Source organism: Triticum aestivum, chromosome 3A, assembly GCF_018294505.1.
Source record: "Triticum aestivum cultivar Chinese Spring chromosome 3A, IWGSC CS RefSeq v2.1, whole genome shotgun sequence".
Lineage (NCBI taxonomy): Eukaryota > Viridiplantae > Streptophyta > Magnoliopsida > Poales > Poaceae > Triticum > Triticum aestivum.
In genome coordinates, this window is record NC_057800.1 from 611943164 (window position 1) to 611957073 (window position 13910).

Sequence of the window (13910 nt, forward strand, 5' to 3'; positions counted from 1 at the left end):
CCTTCAAACATATCCTTTGACAAATTCTACATTAAGTTTTATGATCGTCATCTTGGATATACAAGTTCTCTTCCTTGCAAAGCTAACCCATGTAGGAAGATGAACTCAAATTCCAAGTGGTGCTCCCAACTCTTGATGAGCTACATCAACCTTGAGCAACCCACACAAGTTCAACTACATGATTAAGATCAACACCACCACCCAAGGTATGTTATTCCATCTTAGAGAAGCTTTACTCCAAGACATGGATCAAAGCAACTCAACAAGATGTGAATACATCAAGATGCTTAAATGAAAAATGGTAACCCCATTTTGAGCATAAACGATGAGTATGACCTATGATCAAGTGTCCTCACTTGACTCCTAAGTCAATATACTCTAACATAGGTAACTTTGTCGCCGACCAATTCTAGATGAAGTTCTCTTGTGTTTCTCTATGCTCTTGCATTTGTCTCGTGCATATTTATTTTCCCCTTTCAAAAAGGAAGAAAACTTCATCTAGATTCCCTTTCTGATTATTTGTGTCCTGCATTCCCTGCATCCAATTCATTGCAAATCTTTCAGCTAATTCCTTGCAAATCCTTGTGAGATCTAATTGCCTAGTGAGCTAAGGTGACAAGTGTTTTCTCTGTGATGGACTCGGTCACACCGGTTTGTTTCCTTCGGTCCAACCAAATTCTTTCGGCGCCACCGAAGTACACAACTCGGTGCCACCGATTTGACTACAGGAAAGACAGCTTGCCACTTGATTCCTGCATTCTTTTTGTTCCAGCTCCACTCAATGTTTATTGTCCTCTACCAGCATCACATTCGACTTGCTACTTTGCATTGTGACTCAAGGACTGAACCTATTTGTAATAACAATCCAGAAGAGCCCTTCTTGGAAATTGATGTCAAAGGGGGAGAGAGAGATCACATCAAAGCTTAAGCTTAATCATTTCTATAGGGGGAGAGCATACTCAGGGGAAGAGTGTAAGAAACCCCAGATGCTTGGTATTCCAGAGGAGAGAAGTCACATGTCTTTAAGAGGGGAAAGACATGTTCATATTTGATTATTTGCATTAGCTCTGTTTCTTTTCGTTGCTCTAATTTTCTGTTCCCTATCTTCTCCCAATATCCCATGCAAGATTCAGGGGGATCAAGACATCTAAGGGAAGGAAATCCTTGAATTCATTGCACATCTTTACCTTTGGGGACATGTCTATATCCAATAGAGTACTCAGTACTCACTCTCTACATGTCATCCCAGTCTTGGTACTCTTGTGGTTTCCTTTGTTTGCTCTGGCTAGTAGGTGTATCTGTGTTATCTAACCTTGTTTACTCAGGTTCATTCTTTCCTAAGCCAACTCAAGACCACAAGGTAATTATATGCATCACAGTCATGTGTATGAGGATTTCTTGCTGTATTGTTTGCAAGAATGACTCATGAGCATGAAGGTACATTTCCCTTTCAACATCATTTGCTCTGATGCATATAGCCAAGATACATGTAACTCATTGCTTGCTCTGTTATGATTATGCATTCACATATTTACATGATTGCATACATGTAGGGGGAGCCTATGCATGTTACATGTCTTTCCAAAGCTTTACTTGCTACTCTCTATATCTTTATCTAAAGCTTTGATGTATGTTGTTATCAATTACAAAAAAGGGGGAGATTGAAAGCACAAGTGCTCCCTGGGTGATTTTGGTAATTAATGTCAACATATCTCTTGTTGGACTAATGCTTCTACCTAGTATGGTTCAGATAAGTTCAACAATGGAGTGGCATGGACTAGAGGATGTGGAACCCCTTCAAAATTCTAAGGACAAAGAATTGGCTCAAGCTCAAAGCTCGGGACTCCATTATTTCCATTTTAAGTGATCCAAGATCACATCGAGTCCATAGGAAAAGCCAATACTATTAAGAGGGGATGAGATGTTGCCTAATGGCTTGCTTGCTCAAAGTTCTTAGTGATATGCTCCAAAAGCCCTCAACTACTTTCTCATATCCACATATGTCCCAAACCAAAAGTCAAACTCAGCCCCAGCAAAACTTTCTATCCGGCGCCACCGAGTTCAGTTGACATAGCCACTGCCAGAAACCCTAATCAATTCGATCTCACCGATGGGATCTCGGTCTCACCGTTATGGGCTTGCAAACTCTCTGTTGCCTATTGCAATAATTTCGGTCCCACCGAGACATGCAACCGGTACCACCGAGTTTGCTTGGCCAACTCTCTATTTTTCTTATTACCCAAATCGGTACCACCGAGTTTGTTTAATCAGTAAAACCGAGATGAGGCTTTACCCTAACCCTAGCACATCGGTCCCACCGAGTCGATTATATCGGTCCAACCAAAATGCCTAACAGTCACATTTTGAACTAAATCGGTCTGACCGATTTTCATGATTCGGTCCCACTGAGTTTGGTGATTTGTGTGTAATGGTTAGATTTTGTGTGAAGGCTATTTATACCCCTCCACCCACTCTTCATTCGTGGAGAGATCCATCAGAACATGCCTACACTTCCAACATACATTTTCTGAGAGATAACCACCTACACTTGTGTTGAGGTCAAGATATTCCACTCCAACCACATAAATCTTGATATCTAGCCTTCCCCAAGTTGCTTTCCACTCAAATCATATTTCCACAAAATCCAAATCTTGTGAGAGAAAGTTGAGTGTTGGGGAGTGTCGGTGTCAAAACCGGTGGATCTCGGGTAGGGGGTCCCGAACTGTGCGTCTAGGCGGATGGTAACAGGAGACAAGGGACACGATGTTTTTACCCAGGTTCGGGCCCTCTTGATGGAGGTAAAACCCTACGTCCTGATTTATTGATATTGATGATATGGATATTACAAGAGTAGATCTACCACGAGATCAAGGAGGCTAAACCCTAGAAGCTAGCCTATGGTATGATTGTTGTCCGTATGGACTAAAACCCTCCGGTTCATATAGACACCGGAGAGGGCTAGGGTTACACAGAGTCGGTTACAATGGTAGGAGATCTACATATCCGTATCACCAAGCTTTCCTTCCATGCCAAGGAAAGTCCCTTCCGGACACGGGACGAAGTCTTCAATCTTGTGTCTTCATAGTCCAGGTGTCCGGCCGAAGGTATAGTCCGGCTATCCGGACACCCCCTAATCCAGGACCCCCTCAGTAGCCCTTGAACCAGGCTTCAATGATGACGAGTCCAGCGCGCAGATTGTCTTCGGCATTGCAAGGCGGTTTCTCCTCCAAATTCCGTGTGCCTGTTGAATAATGTCTGGTTTCTTGTAAATGTAGCGCTCCTTGGCTTCTACGCCCAATAATGGCCGTCTTCCACGTGTCAAACGAATACGAAAAGTCAGGGTATTTTTACATTTACACCCCTAGTTGCGTGAATGAGCTGTCTATTTAAGGGGATGAGGATTTAGATCCAAACCACACATTCTCCCCTCCGTGAGTATTCATCAGAGCGTATCCGACAGAGGTCCATTCTATCATGGCCGGCCGCCGCAACTCCTCCTCTCGCCCTTCCAGCCCTCAGCCTGGAGATTGGGAGAGATGCTCCATCCCGCACAGTGAGCCAGTGACGCTCCAGACCAAGGGATTTCTCCCCCCGGCCTATATGGTCCCGGTTCGAGCCAGACTTGCCACCTATAATGGCGGAGAGCAAGCGGAGAGCGCCCCCAATCCCTCCAAAGGAGAGCGGGTATGCCTTGTCCCTTACTTAATAAGAGGGCTCGGATTTCCAATTCATCCGTTTCTCCGGGGGCTCCTGGAGTTCTATGGCCTCCAGCTGCACAACCTCACGCCTGCCTCCATATTGCATATTGCGAGCTTCGTAGCCCTTTGCGAGCTGTTTTTGGGCTGCGAGGCTCATTTCGCGCTGTGGAAAAGGCTATTCTGCCTTGTGCCCCATTCTCAGAAGGGTTCAATATATCAAGTGGGCGGAGCCGAAGTGTGGCACATCGCCGGGATCGGATATCTATCCGGAACCCCAAAGAAGGCGCCCGAGGACTGGCCTTCAGAATGGTTTTATATAGAGGACGTCCCGCTGCCGGATCCTGTCCGGATCGGCCTCCCTGAGTTCGACAGTGCTCCCCTAAAGAAGCACCTAAGCTGGCATCCACGGAGCCCTCAGAGGGAAAGTGACAAGGACGTTCTTTACCTGATGGGCCGGATAAGATTGTTAGCTCATTCTGGACTGACCATGATCGGGGTCATGGCCGCATGCATCATGCGAGGGGTGCAGCCGCTTCAGTATAGAGCCACCCCATGTGGGACTTCAACGGGGAGGACGACGCCACCCGCCACGGCCATAAGGGGCTAGATTCGGCTCCCGCTCTAATAAAGATCTTGTCCGCTTTGTACAAGGGAGAAGAGGAGGAATTTCTCCGCGTCAACCCACAGGGTGGATTTTCTATGTACAATCCCCCAAGTTGGGTAAGTGGGCACTTTTACTTGCCCATCCATTTTCTATTCCCATCATTAAATATTCAGTCTAACGACCTCGACGCAGGAACTGCGCCAGGCTGTTAAAGAAATAAACAACCCTCCTCCACAACCCGAGGATCCGGGATGGTCCCTCGACCCGGCCTCTCAAGAGGATCCGGACTTATCTGTGGAGCTGATTGATGAGGTGTTTCATCAATTGATCAAGGACAACGCCTTGGTGGCCATTACGGCTTATTACCCCGGGCTACTCCCAGCCTCATAGGTAACTGAGACCGAAGAACCAGCACTTTGAAAAGGGATCTATCCTCGCATGTTTTTCATTGCCGTATGAAAACCGTGTTTTGCAGGGGAGGTCCTTGAGACGGGAGGCCGAGCCTGCGGCGACTAGCCAATGAGGGGCGGAAAGGCCCCGTGGGATGAAAAGAAGTGTGGTTTGGACTGAGACGCGGGCGCAAAGGTATAGCGCCCCATCTTATTCCCAGGTGTTATTCCTTCAGGGTGTATTAACGCTCGTGCTCTCTTCAGGACGAAGAGGCCTTGCCGGACTATATCCGGAGAGGTTGCCAATCGCGCCTCCACCAGCCAGGCTCCAAAGCCTGGTCCGGAAGCGGAGGCGAGCACAAGGCGTGCACCGGACGCTCCTCCGACAAAGGATGCGGACAGGCTGTCTGCCACCAATTCTGAGGTGGAGAGTGCCATGAACCACAGGCGTCGCCGGACAGTTCTTCGCGACGCTTGTTCTCCCAAGAGGCATTGGATGCCTTCAATTTGGGAGATGCGTACCTCCGTGCCTCTCAAAATGGTCTAGCCAGAGCCACGGAGCAATATGTAAAAGACATACGGGTAAGAAAATTTTGGTAATTATATATATACCAGTAGCCCCCGAGACTTGAAACAGTTAGAATAACTGATTTAAGGATCATTTGTTATGCAGGTTCTTACAAAAAAGAATACCCTACTGTCCCAGGAGCTGGAAGAGTGCAAAGCCCAACTTGAGGCCGCACTAGCCACGGCAGGGGAGCCCAAGGAGACCCCCTCTGGTAATATACGCTTCGAAAGATAAGTATTTTGCGAAGTGCGGCGTGGGTGCAAATCTGACAAATGAAATTGCAGATGGCGCCGGATTAAATCCGTAAGTGCAACAACTCCTACACCAGCTGAAGGCTGGTGAGAGTGTGCTGACAAAGGTGAGGCGGGAGAAGAACGATCTCCAAGATGCCAACACCAAGCTGGGCATTGAACTGAAGGATGTTCGTGCCCAGCAGTTGGACTCCGTTAAGGAGAATCAGCGGCTTCGACGTGACATATTTAGTAAGTGCTTAAACGAACTTTGGAAAAAGAGTTCAGCGAGGAAGTCGACTAACAGAGTAATTTCTGTAGGTGTGCTAACAGGTCGTCCTGCAGAGAAAATGCCCGGTTCTACGGGTGACCTTCTTCCCGAGCTCTCACAACTGCACGAGCGAGTTCAGCAGGTGATGCAAGGCGTCGCCCAGGCCTTGTGGCCATCCGTCTCCATGCCGAAGGCCTTGGAGAGCTTGTAGAGAAGCTGAAGGGAGCGCGGCGGTGCTTCCGATTGTGGAAGATGTCGGCCTGCCGTCAAGGCGCCAGGGAGGCCTGGGCCATGGTGAAGACGCGGTACACGAAGGCTGACCCAAACCACATGGCCGAGGTCGGACCCATGGGGCCCGATGGGAAGGAGATCCCTGTGAGCTTAGTATACGGCCAAGTAGAATTGGCCGCAAAGTATTCCCAACAGGACTGTAAGCTAGACAGCCTGTTAGATGGTATTGAAGAGGAATACAATCAGTCAGATTGACTATGTAATTTTAATTGACATGTGTAATGCCTTCTAGCCAGATTGTAGATCGTTTGTCATGGCCGACCTTTTCGCTTCAACCTCGGGACCTGACGGTCCGGAGTGTGTCCGAATACCCTCGCGGTTATATAAGAACCGGGGTATGCATGGAGACCAGGCGTAGGGGTCATTAGTGCTTGAACAGACAAGTGCCCAACTAGTTATGTTATATTACATGGTTAGTAAGAAACATCTTCCAGGGAGAATAGTTCCGTTAGGGGTTCCTTTCCCTGGGAGGCATGCCCTAAAGTGCATGTCCATTCTGCGAAAAGAGACGCAGGAAAAACATCTGGGGGCGTATAGATAAATAAGTGAAAAAAGATCATCTTTAGTTCACCGACCGAATATTCCCTTAAGAACGCTAGCTTTCGGCTTCACCCAGTCTGAGGTACACATCCGGCTGACCCGGCAGTAACAATCACAGAGGTGCTCCCTTTACCACCTAGCCGAACAATCGGGAACGTAGGGGTAAGCACAGGAGCCAGGCAACCCAGCTTGGCCAAAACTTAAGTCATATCGATGCATATAATGGTGAATAAAAGGTACATGCGGAAGTGTGACACATGTGTTGGGCATGAAGCCCGTATAAATAAGCTTCTGTTTAAAGAAGCCCCCAGGTTTAATGAGCGCGGATAGCGCATCACTTTATGAGCCTTTAAAGGCTATAAGAGAGAGAGGGGGAGAAGGAGAGAAATGTAAGACAGAAAGTATATAAAAAATGGACAGAGGAAGGAGACGAACACAGAGTCCAGCGCTAGGCATAGAATCTTTGGAGACGGGCTGCGTTCCATGGGTCCGGCTCGAGTCGGTTATCCGATGCATCTCGCAGGCGGTACGCTCCACCAGTCAGGACTTGGTTAATTATGAAGGGACCTTCCCACTTGGGCTTGAGTTTGTCCTTTTTCTTGTCCGGCAGGCGTAGAACTAATTCGCCAACATTGTAATTTTTGGCCCGTACTTCTCTGCTTTGGTATCTTCGAGCCTGCTGTTGATAGAATGCGGAACGGGCTTTTGCCACGTCACGCTCTTCCTCCAAGGCGTCCAAACTGTCCTCCGATCGAGCTCGGCTTCTCTTTCTTCGTACATGCGCACTCAAGGTGAGTCATGAATTATGTTGCAGGGCAAAATTGCCTCTGCGCCGTACACCATGAAGAATGGTGTGTATCCGGTGGTGCGATTCGGCGTGTTCCGCATCCCCCAGAGTACGGAGTCGAGCTCCTCTACCTAGTGCATATTAGATTCCTTAAGGGACCGCACTAATCTAGGTTTGATGCCGCTCATGATAAGACCATTTGCACGTTCGACCTGGCCGTTAGTTTGTGGGTGATAGACGGAAGCATAATCAAGCTTGATGCCCATCTTTTTGCACCAGAGTTTTACCTCGTCGGCCGTAAAGTTCGTGCCGTTATTAGTGATGCTGCTGTGGGGGATTCCGTAACGGTGTACAACCCCGGATATAAAGTCTATCACCGGTCCGGATTCGGCTGTCTTAACAGGCTTGGCTTCTATCCATTTGGTGAACTTATCCACCATGACCAGTAAGTATTTTTTCTTGTGGGTTTCGCCTTTAAGGAGTCCAACCATGTCAAGCCCCCAGACCGCGAAGGGCCAAGTGATGGGGATAGTTTGGAGGGCGGTGGGTGGCATATGGCTTTGGTTTGCAAAAATCTGGCAACCGACGCATCGTTGGACTAAGTCCTGGGTTCTGCCCGGGCCATCGGCCAATAAAAGCCTGTACGGAAGGCCTTGCTTACAAGGGACCGAGCTGCAGCGTGATGACCGCCGAGTCCGGCATGAATTTCAGCCAGGAGGTTCCGCCCTTCCTCTTCGGAGATGCACCTTTGAAGGACTCCGGTAGTGCTTTTCTTATAAAGCTCTCCCTCATGGACTTTATAGGCTTTAGATCGCCGCACTATGCAGCGTGCCTCATTTTGGTCCTCGGGGAGTTCCTGCCTAGTAAGGTAGGCGAGGAATGGTTCTGTCCACGGGGCGATGACGGCCATTATTACGTGGGCTGAAGGTGTTATTTCATTGGCAGAGCCTCCAATTATGTCAGAGTGTTCGGTGTCGGGCAGTGCGGTTGGGTCCGGGCTGTTATTGCCGGGTTCCCCTTCCCATACTACGGATGGCTTGAACAGCCTTTCCAAGAAGATGTTGGGGGGACTACATCGCGTTTTGCGCCGATGCGTGCCAGGACATCTGCCGCCTGATTATTTCCCGGGCTATATGGTGAAATTCGAGCCCTTCGAACCGAGCTGACATTTTTAGGACGGCATTGCGATAAGCTGCCATTTTTGGATCCTTGGCATCAAAGTCTCCATTTATTTGGGATATTGCGAGGTTCGAGTCCCCGCGCACCTCTAGGCGTTGAATGCCCATGGATACTGCCATCCGGAGACCATGTAAAAGGGCCTCATATTCGGCTGCATTGTTGGAGTCTGTGTACATTATCTGGAGTACGTATTGAACTGTGTCTCCTGTGGGGGACGTCAAAACGACGCCAGCCCCTAGACCGGCCAACATTTTGGATCCGTCGAAGTGCATGACCCAGTTTGAATATGTGTTGTACTCTTTAGGGAGTTCGGCCTCCGTCCATTCTGCGACGAAGTCGGCCAAAACTTGCGACTTGATAGCTCGCTGTGGCTTGTAAGTTATGTCGAATGGGAGGAGCTCAATGGCCCATTTTGCAATCCGGCCCGTCGCGTCGCGGTTGTTTATAATATCGTTAAGTGGCACTTCCGAGGCTACTGTTATTGAACACTCTTGAAAGTAGTGTCGCAGCTTCCGGGATGCCATAAATACCGCGTACGCAATCTTTTGATAATGCGGGTACCGTGACTTGCACGGAGTAAGGATAGTGGACACATAGTAGACCGGCTTTTGAAGGGGGAATTTGTGTCCGTCCGTTTCTCGTTCGACGACGAGCACTGCGCTTATGACCTGATGGGTTGCTGCAATGTATAATAGCATTGGTTCGCCAATGTTTGGCGCGGCCAGGACTGGGTTTGTTGCCAAGATGGCTTTTATTTCGTCGAGTCCGGCCATGGCTGCATCCGTCCACTCGAAGTGTTCGGTGCGCCGAAGGAGGCGGTAAAGGGGTAGGGCCTTTTCTCCCAAGCGGGAGATAAAGCGGCTTAGAGCCGCCACGCATCCGGTTAATTTTTGTATTTGTTTGAGGTCCTTCGAGATATTAAATTGTGACAGAGCTCGGATCTTGGCTGGATTTGCTTCAATTCCTCTACCGGATACAATGAAGCCCAAGAGTTGTCCGGCTGGAACCCCGAAAACGCATTTTTCCGGGTTGAGCTTGATGTCGTATGTCCAGAGGTTATCAAATTTTAGCCTCAAGTCGTCTACTAGAGATTCGACATGTCTTGTTTTAACGACCACATCATCTACGTATGCCTCCATTGTTTTGCGGATCTGGTTTGCCAGACATGTCTGAATCATGCGCTGATATGTTGCGCCGGTGTTTTTGAGCCCGAAGGGCATTGTGTTGAAGCAGAATGGGTCGTATGGTGTGATGAATGCCATTGCGGCTTGGTCTGACTCTGCCATCTTTATTTGATGGTAGTCGGAGTATGCATCGAGGAAACACAACGAATCGTGTCCTGCGGTAGCGTCGATAATTTGATCGATGCGGGGGAGAGGGAAGGGATCCTTTGGGCAAGCCTTGTTAAGGTCTTTAAAATCAACGCACAGGCGCAAGGATTTGTCCTTCTTTGGTACCATCACCAGGTTTGCTAGCCAGTCCGGGTGTTTTATATCTTTGATGAATCCAGCCTCCAATAGCTTGGCTAGTTCCTCTCCCATGGCCTGTCTCTTAGGTTCGGAAAAACGCCGAAGAGCCTGTTTGACTGGCTTGAATCCTTTTAGGATATTTAAGTTGTGTTCAGCCAGCCTGCGTGGGATTCCTGGCATGTCTGAAGGGTGCCAGGCGAAAATGTCCCAGTTCTCTTATAGGAACTCTTGCAGTGCGGCGTCTACATCAGGGTTTAACTGTGCCCCGATGGAAGCTGTTTTATTGGGGTCCATTGGATGGACCTGGAATTTGACTATTTCGTCCGCCGGTTTAAAGGAGGTGGACTTGGATCTTTTGTCGAGTATCACATCGTCCCTATTCACCGTGGAGCGCAGCGCAGTCAGTTCCTCGGCCGCTAGGGCTTTGGATAGCGCCTCGAGGGCCAGTGCGGCTGTCTTGTTTTCGGCGCGGGGTGCTATGTTTGGATCACTAGCGAGAGTGATGATTCCGTTAGGCCCGGGCATCTTGAGCTTCATGTACTCGTAATGGGGTATTGCTTGGAAGATTGTAAACGCTTCCCGCCCTAGCAGAGCGTGATATCCGCTACTGAACGGGGCCACTTGGAACGTGACCTCTTTGGGCCTATAATTATCCGGCGTGCCGAACACCACATCTAGTGTGATTTTTCCTATACAGCGCGCTTCCCGACTGGGATTATTCCTCTAAAGGTTGTACTGCTACGATCAATGCGGTTCCAGTCTATTTCCATTTTTTGAAGGGTTTCCTCATAAATGAGGTTCAATCCGCTGCCGCCATCCATGAGTACCTTGGTAAGACGAAAGCCGTCCACTATTGGATTGAGGACCAATGCGGCTGGTGCTCAGGCTGTTCGGAATTTAGGTTCATCACTGGCGTTAAAAGTAATAGCCGTGTCACTCCATGGGTTTATTGTTGCTACTTGGTAGACTTCGGCAAGGCTGCGGAGTGTTCTTTTTCGCATATTATTTGATGTGAAAGTCTCGAAGACTGTTAATACCGTACTGGTGTCTCTGGGGTGGCTTTCTGTGGCTTCTGGAATTAGAAGATCTTCGCCAATTTTTGCCACCTACCGGAGTATCCAACATGCTCTAAGGCTGTGAGTTGGTGTGGTGCCCTCTGCACTGTGAATTTTATAGGGTCCATTAAGCCATCCTTCCAGTACGGTTCCATGCCCTGTAGAGGGCTTTTGCTTTTTGGTATTGAACCCGGGTGTCTGGCGATGATGCACCCTTTTATTTCGGACTGGGTTTGTATTCAGGGCCAGATTGTCCCAAAATTTTATTTCGGTTTTCCAGGCGCTTTCCATCACACAGTACTTTCGTACTATGGATGCCAAGTCAGCGAAGCGTGTAATATCACAGCGACTTATGGCGTTGAGGATTCCCTTGTCCGTGCAATTATTGCAGAAGAATGAAATTGCGTCTTCCTCGCGGCAGTCCTTTATCCTGTTCATAACCAGGAGGAATCTGGCCCAGTAATGATGTACTATTTCTTCAGGCTCTTGCCTGATTTGGGATAGATCGCTTATGTACGGGTGGGTGGGTGGGATCAAATCCAAAACCTCACCCAATCTGAGACCCAGGGGCCAAGGAGTTTCCGAACTCGAAAGTTTGGATTCTTGGATGTTGTCCAATGAATCTAGCCCGTCGCCTGACTTTAAGTTTAGGTCTTGAGTGATGTCCTCCCCTCTGTGGATATCCCGCTTGGAGGGATCGGGAATCCGGACATAGCTAGTCCTTAAGATAGATGAAGGGTCGCCGCACTGTCCCTCTACCACAGCAACGTGATGGGTGACCTCGGGAGAGTTAATCTCTCTCAGATCGGGTTTAGGCCCAATCTGGTCGTAATCCGTAGCGACTCCCAGGGCGGCGATGCGATCCAAGAGCTCGTTTAGGGAAGAGAGCTCCATTGGATCTAGTTGCTCGGCGAATTCTGAGCTGACATGAAGATTGATTTCGATGACTCGAGAGGTCATCGTCGGTGCAGCAGCCGAACAGGCGGTCATAAGGAAACCACCTAGCTGGAGAGTTTGGCCGACAACCAAAGCTCCCTTAGCAACGGTGCCGTCTTTAAAGACGGGATGAGGCATCCTTCTTGATGGCGACGGCACAGAGGAACTCTCAATGAAAGCACCAATGTCGGTGTCAAAACCGGCGGATCTCGGGTAGGGGGTCCCAACCTGTGCGTCTAGGCGGATGGTAACAGGAGACAAGGGACACGATGTTTTTACCCAGGTTCAGGCCCTCTTGATGGAGGTAAATCCCTACGTCCTGCTTGATTGATATTGATGATATGGATACTACAAGAGTAGATTACCACGAGATCAAGGAGGCTAAACCCTAGAAGCTAGCCTATGGTATGATTGTTGTCCCTACGGACTAAAACCCTCCGGTTTATATAGACACTAGAGAGGGCCAGGGTTACATAGAGTCGGTTACAATGGTAGGAGATCTATATATCCGTATCGCCAAGCTTGCCTTCCACGCCAAGGAAAGTCCCTTCCGGACACGGGACGAAGTCTTCAATCTTGTGTCTTCGTAGTCTAGGAGTCCGACCGAAGGTATAGTCCGGCTATCCGGACACCCCCTAATCCAGGACTCCCTCAGGGAGACTATCATTTGAAGCACAAGAGTAAGGAGTTCATCATCAACACACCATTTGTTACCTCTTGGAGAGTGGTGTCTCCTAGATTGGCTAGGTGTCACTTAGGATCCTGCGTCAAGATTGTGGAGTTGAACCAAGGAGTTTGTAAGGGCAAGGAGATCGCCTACTTCGTGAAGATCTACCCGAGTGAGGCAAGTCCTTCGTGGGTGATGACCATGGTGGGATAGACAAGGATGCTTCTTCGTGGACCCTTCATGGGTGGAGCCCTTCGCGGACTCGCGCAACTGTTACCCTTCATGGGTTGAAGTCTCCATCAACGTGGATGTACGATAGCACCACCTATCAGAACCACGCCAAAAATCTCCGTGTCTCCAATTGCGTTTGCACACTCCAATCCCATCCCCTTACATACTTGTAACTTGCATGCTTTAATTTCTGCTGCTCATATACTCTTGTCATGCTTGCTTGATATGTATTGTGAATGTTTAAACTTGTACCAAAACTCTACTTAAACCTAAAGAAATTAAAAACTGTAACTTTTGTTGATTAAAGTCTATTCACCCCCCCCCCCCCTCTAGACTCCACTTCTCGATCCTTTCAATTGGTATCAGAGGTTTGGTCTCCATTGCTTTGGTTTAATCACCATTGGAGGAAGATGGGTGAGTCTACGTTGGGGAGTCTTAGACATAGAGTGCCTATTCTTGATGGAGAGTTCTTTCATGAGTGGAAAAATGAGATGCTTGAGATTTTCAATGAATATCATTTGAACAAGTACATTACTAGCACTTGTGCACCTCATGTTGATCCTTTGCATCCTACCCTTGATGAATCTATTGACATGATCCGCAACCTTAGAACTGTTAATCTTATCACTAGAGGCTTGCCTAGAAACTTGATTGGGTGTTTGCCTACTCTTGATTGTGCCTACACTATATGGAGATTTCTTGAGGAAAGATTTCCAAACTATTACTTGCAAAACTTAGATGAAATTCTTCATAAGTCTATTTCCTTGAGTAAGATGAATTATAGTGATCCTACGTTTGGTGATTGTCTATTTGAGCTTACCAATCTCATGTGTGCCAAAGGAGATGTTGGAATCATTAGCAATATCATATCTGAAGCTATTAGAATTCATAAAGGTGACCATTGTGATGATCATTTATCTAATGAATTACCCTCTCTAGGAATTGATCAAATACAAGACGATGTTGAACATGGATACTATGGTGAGGATGATGAT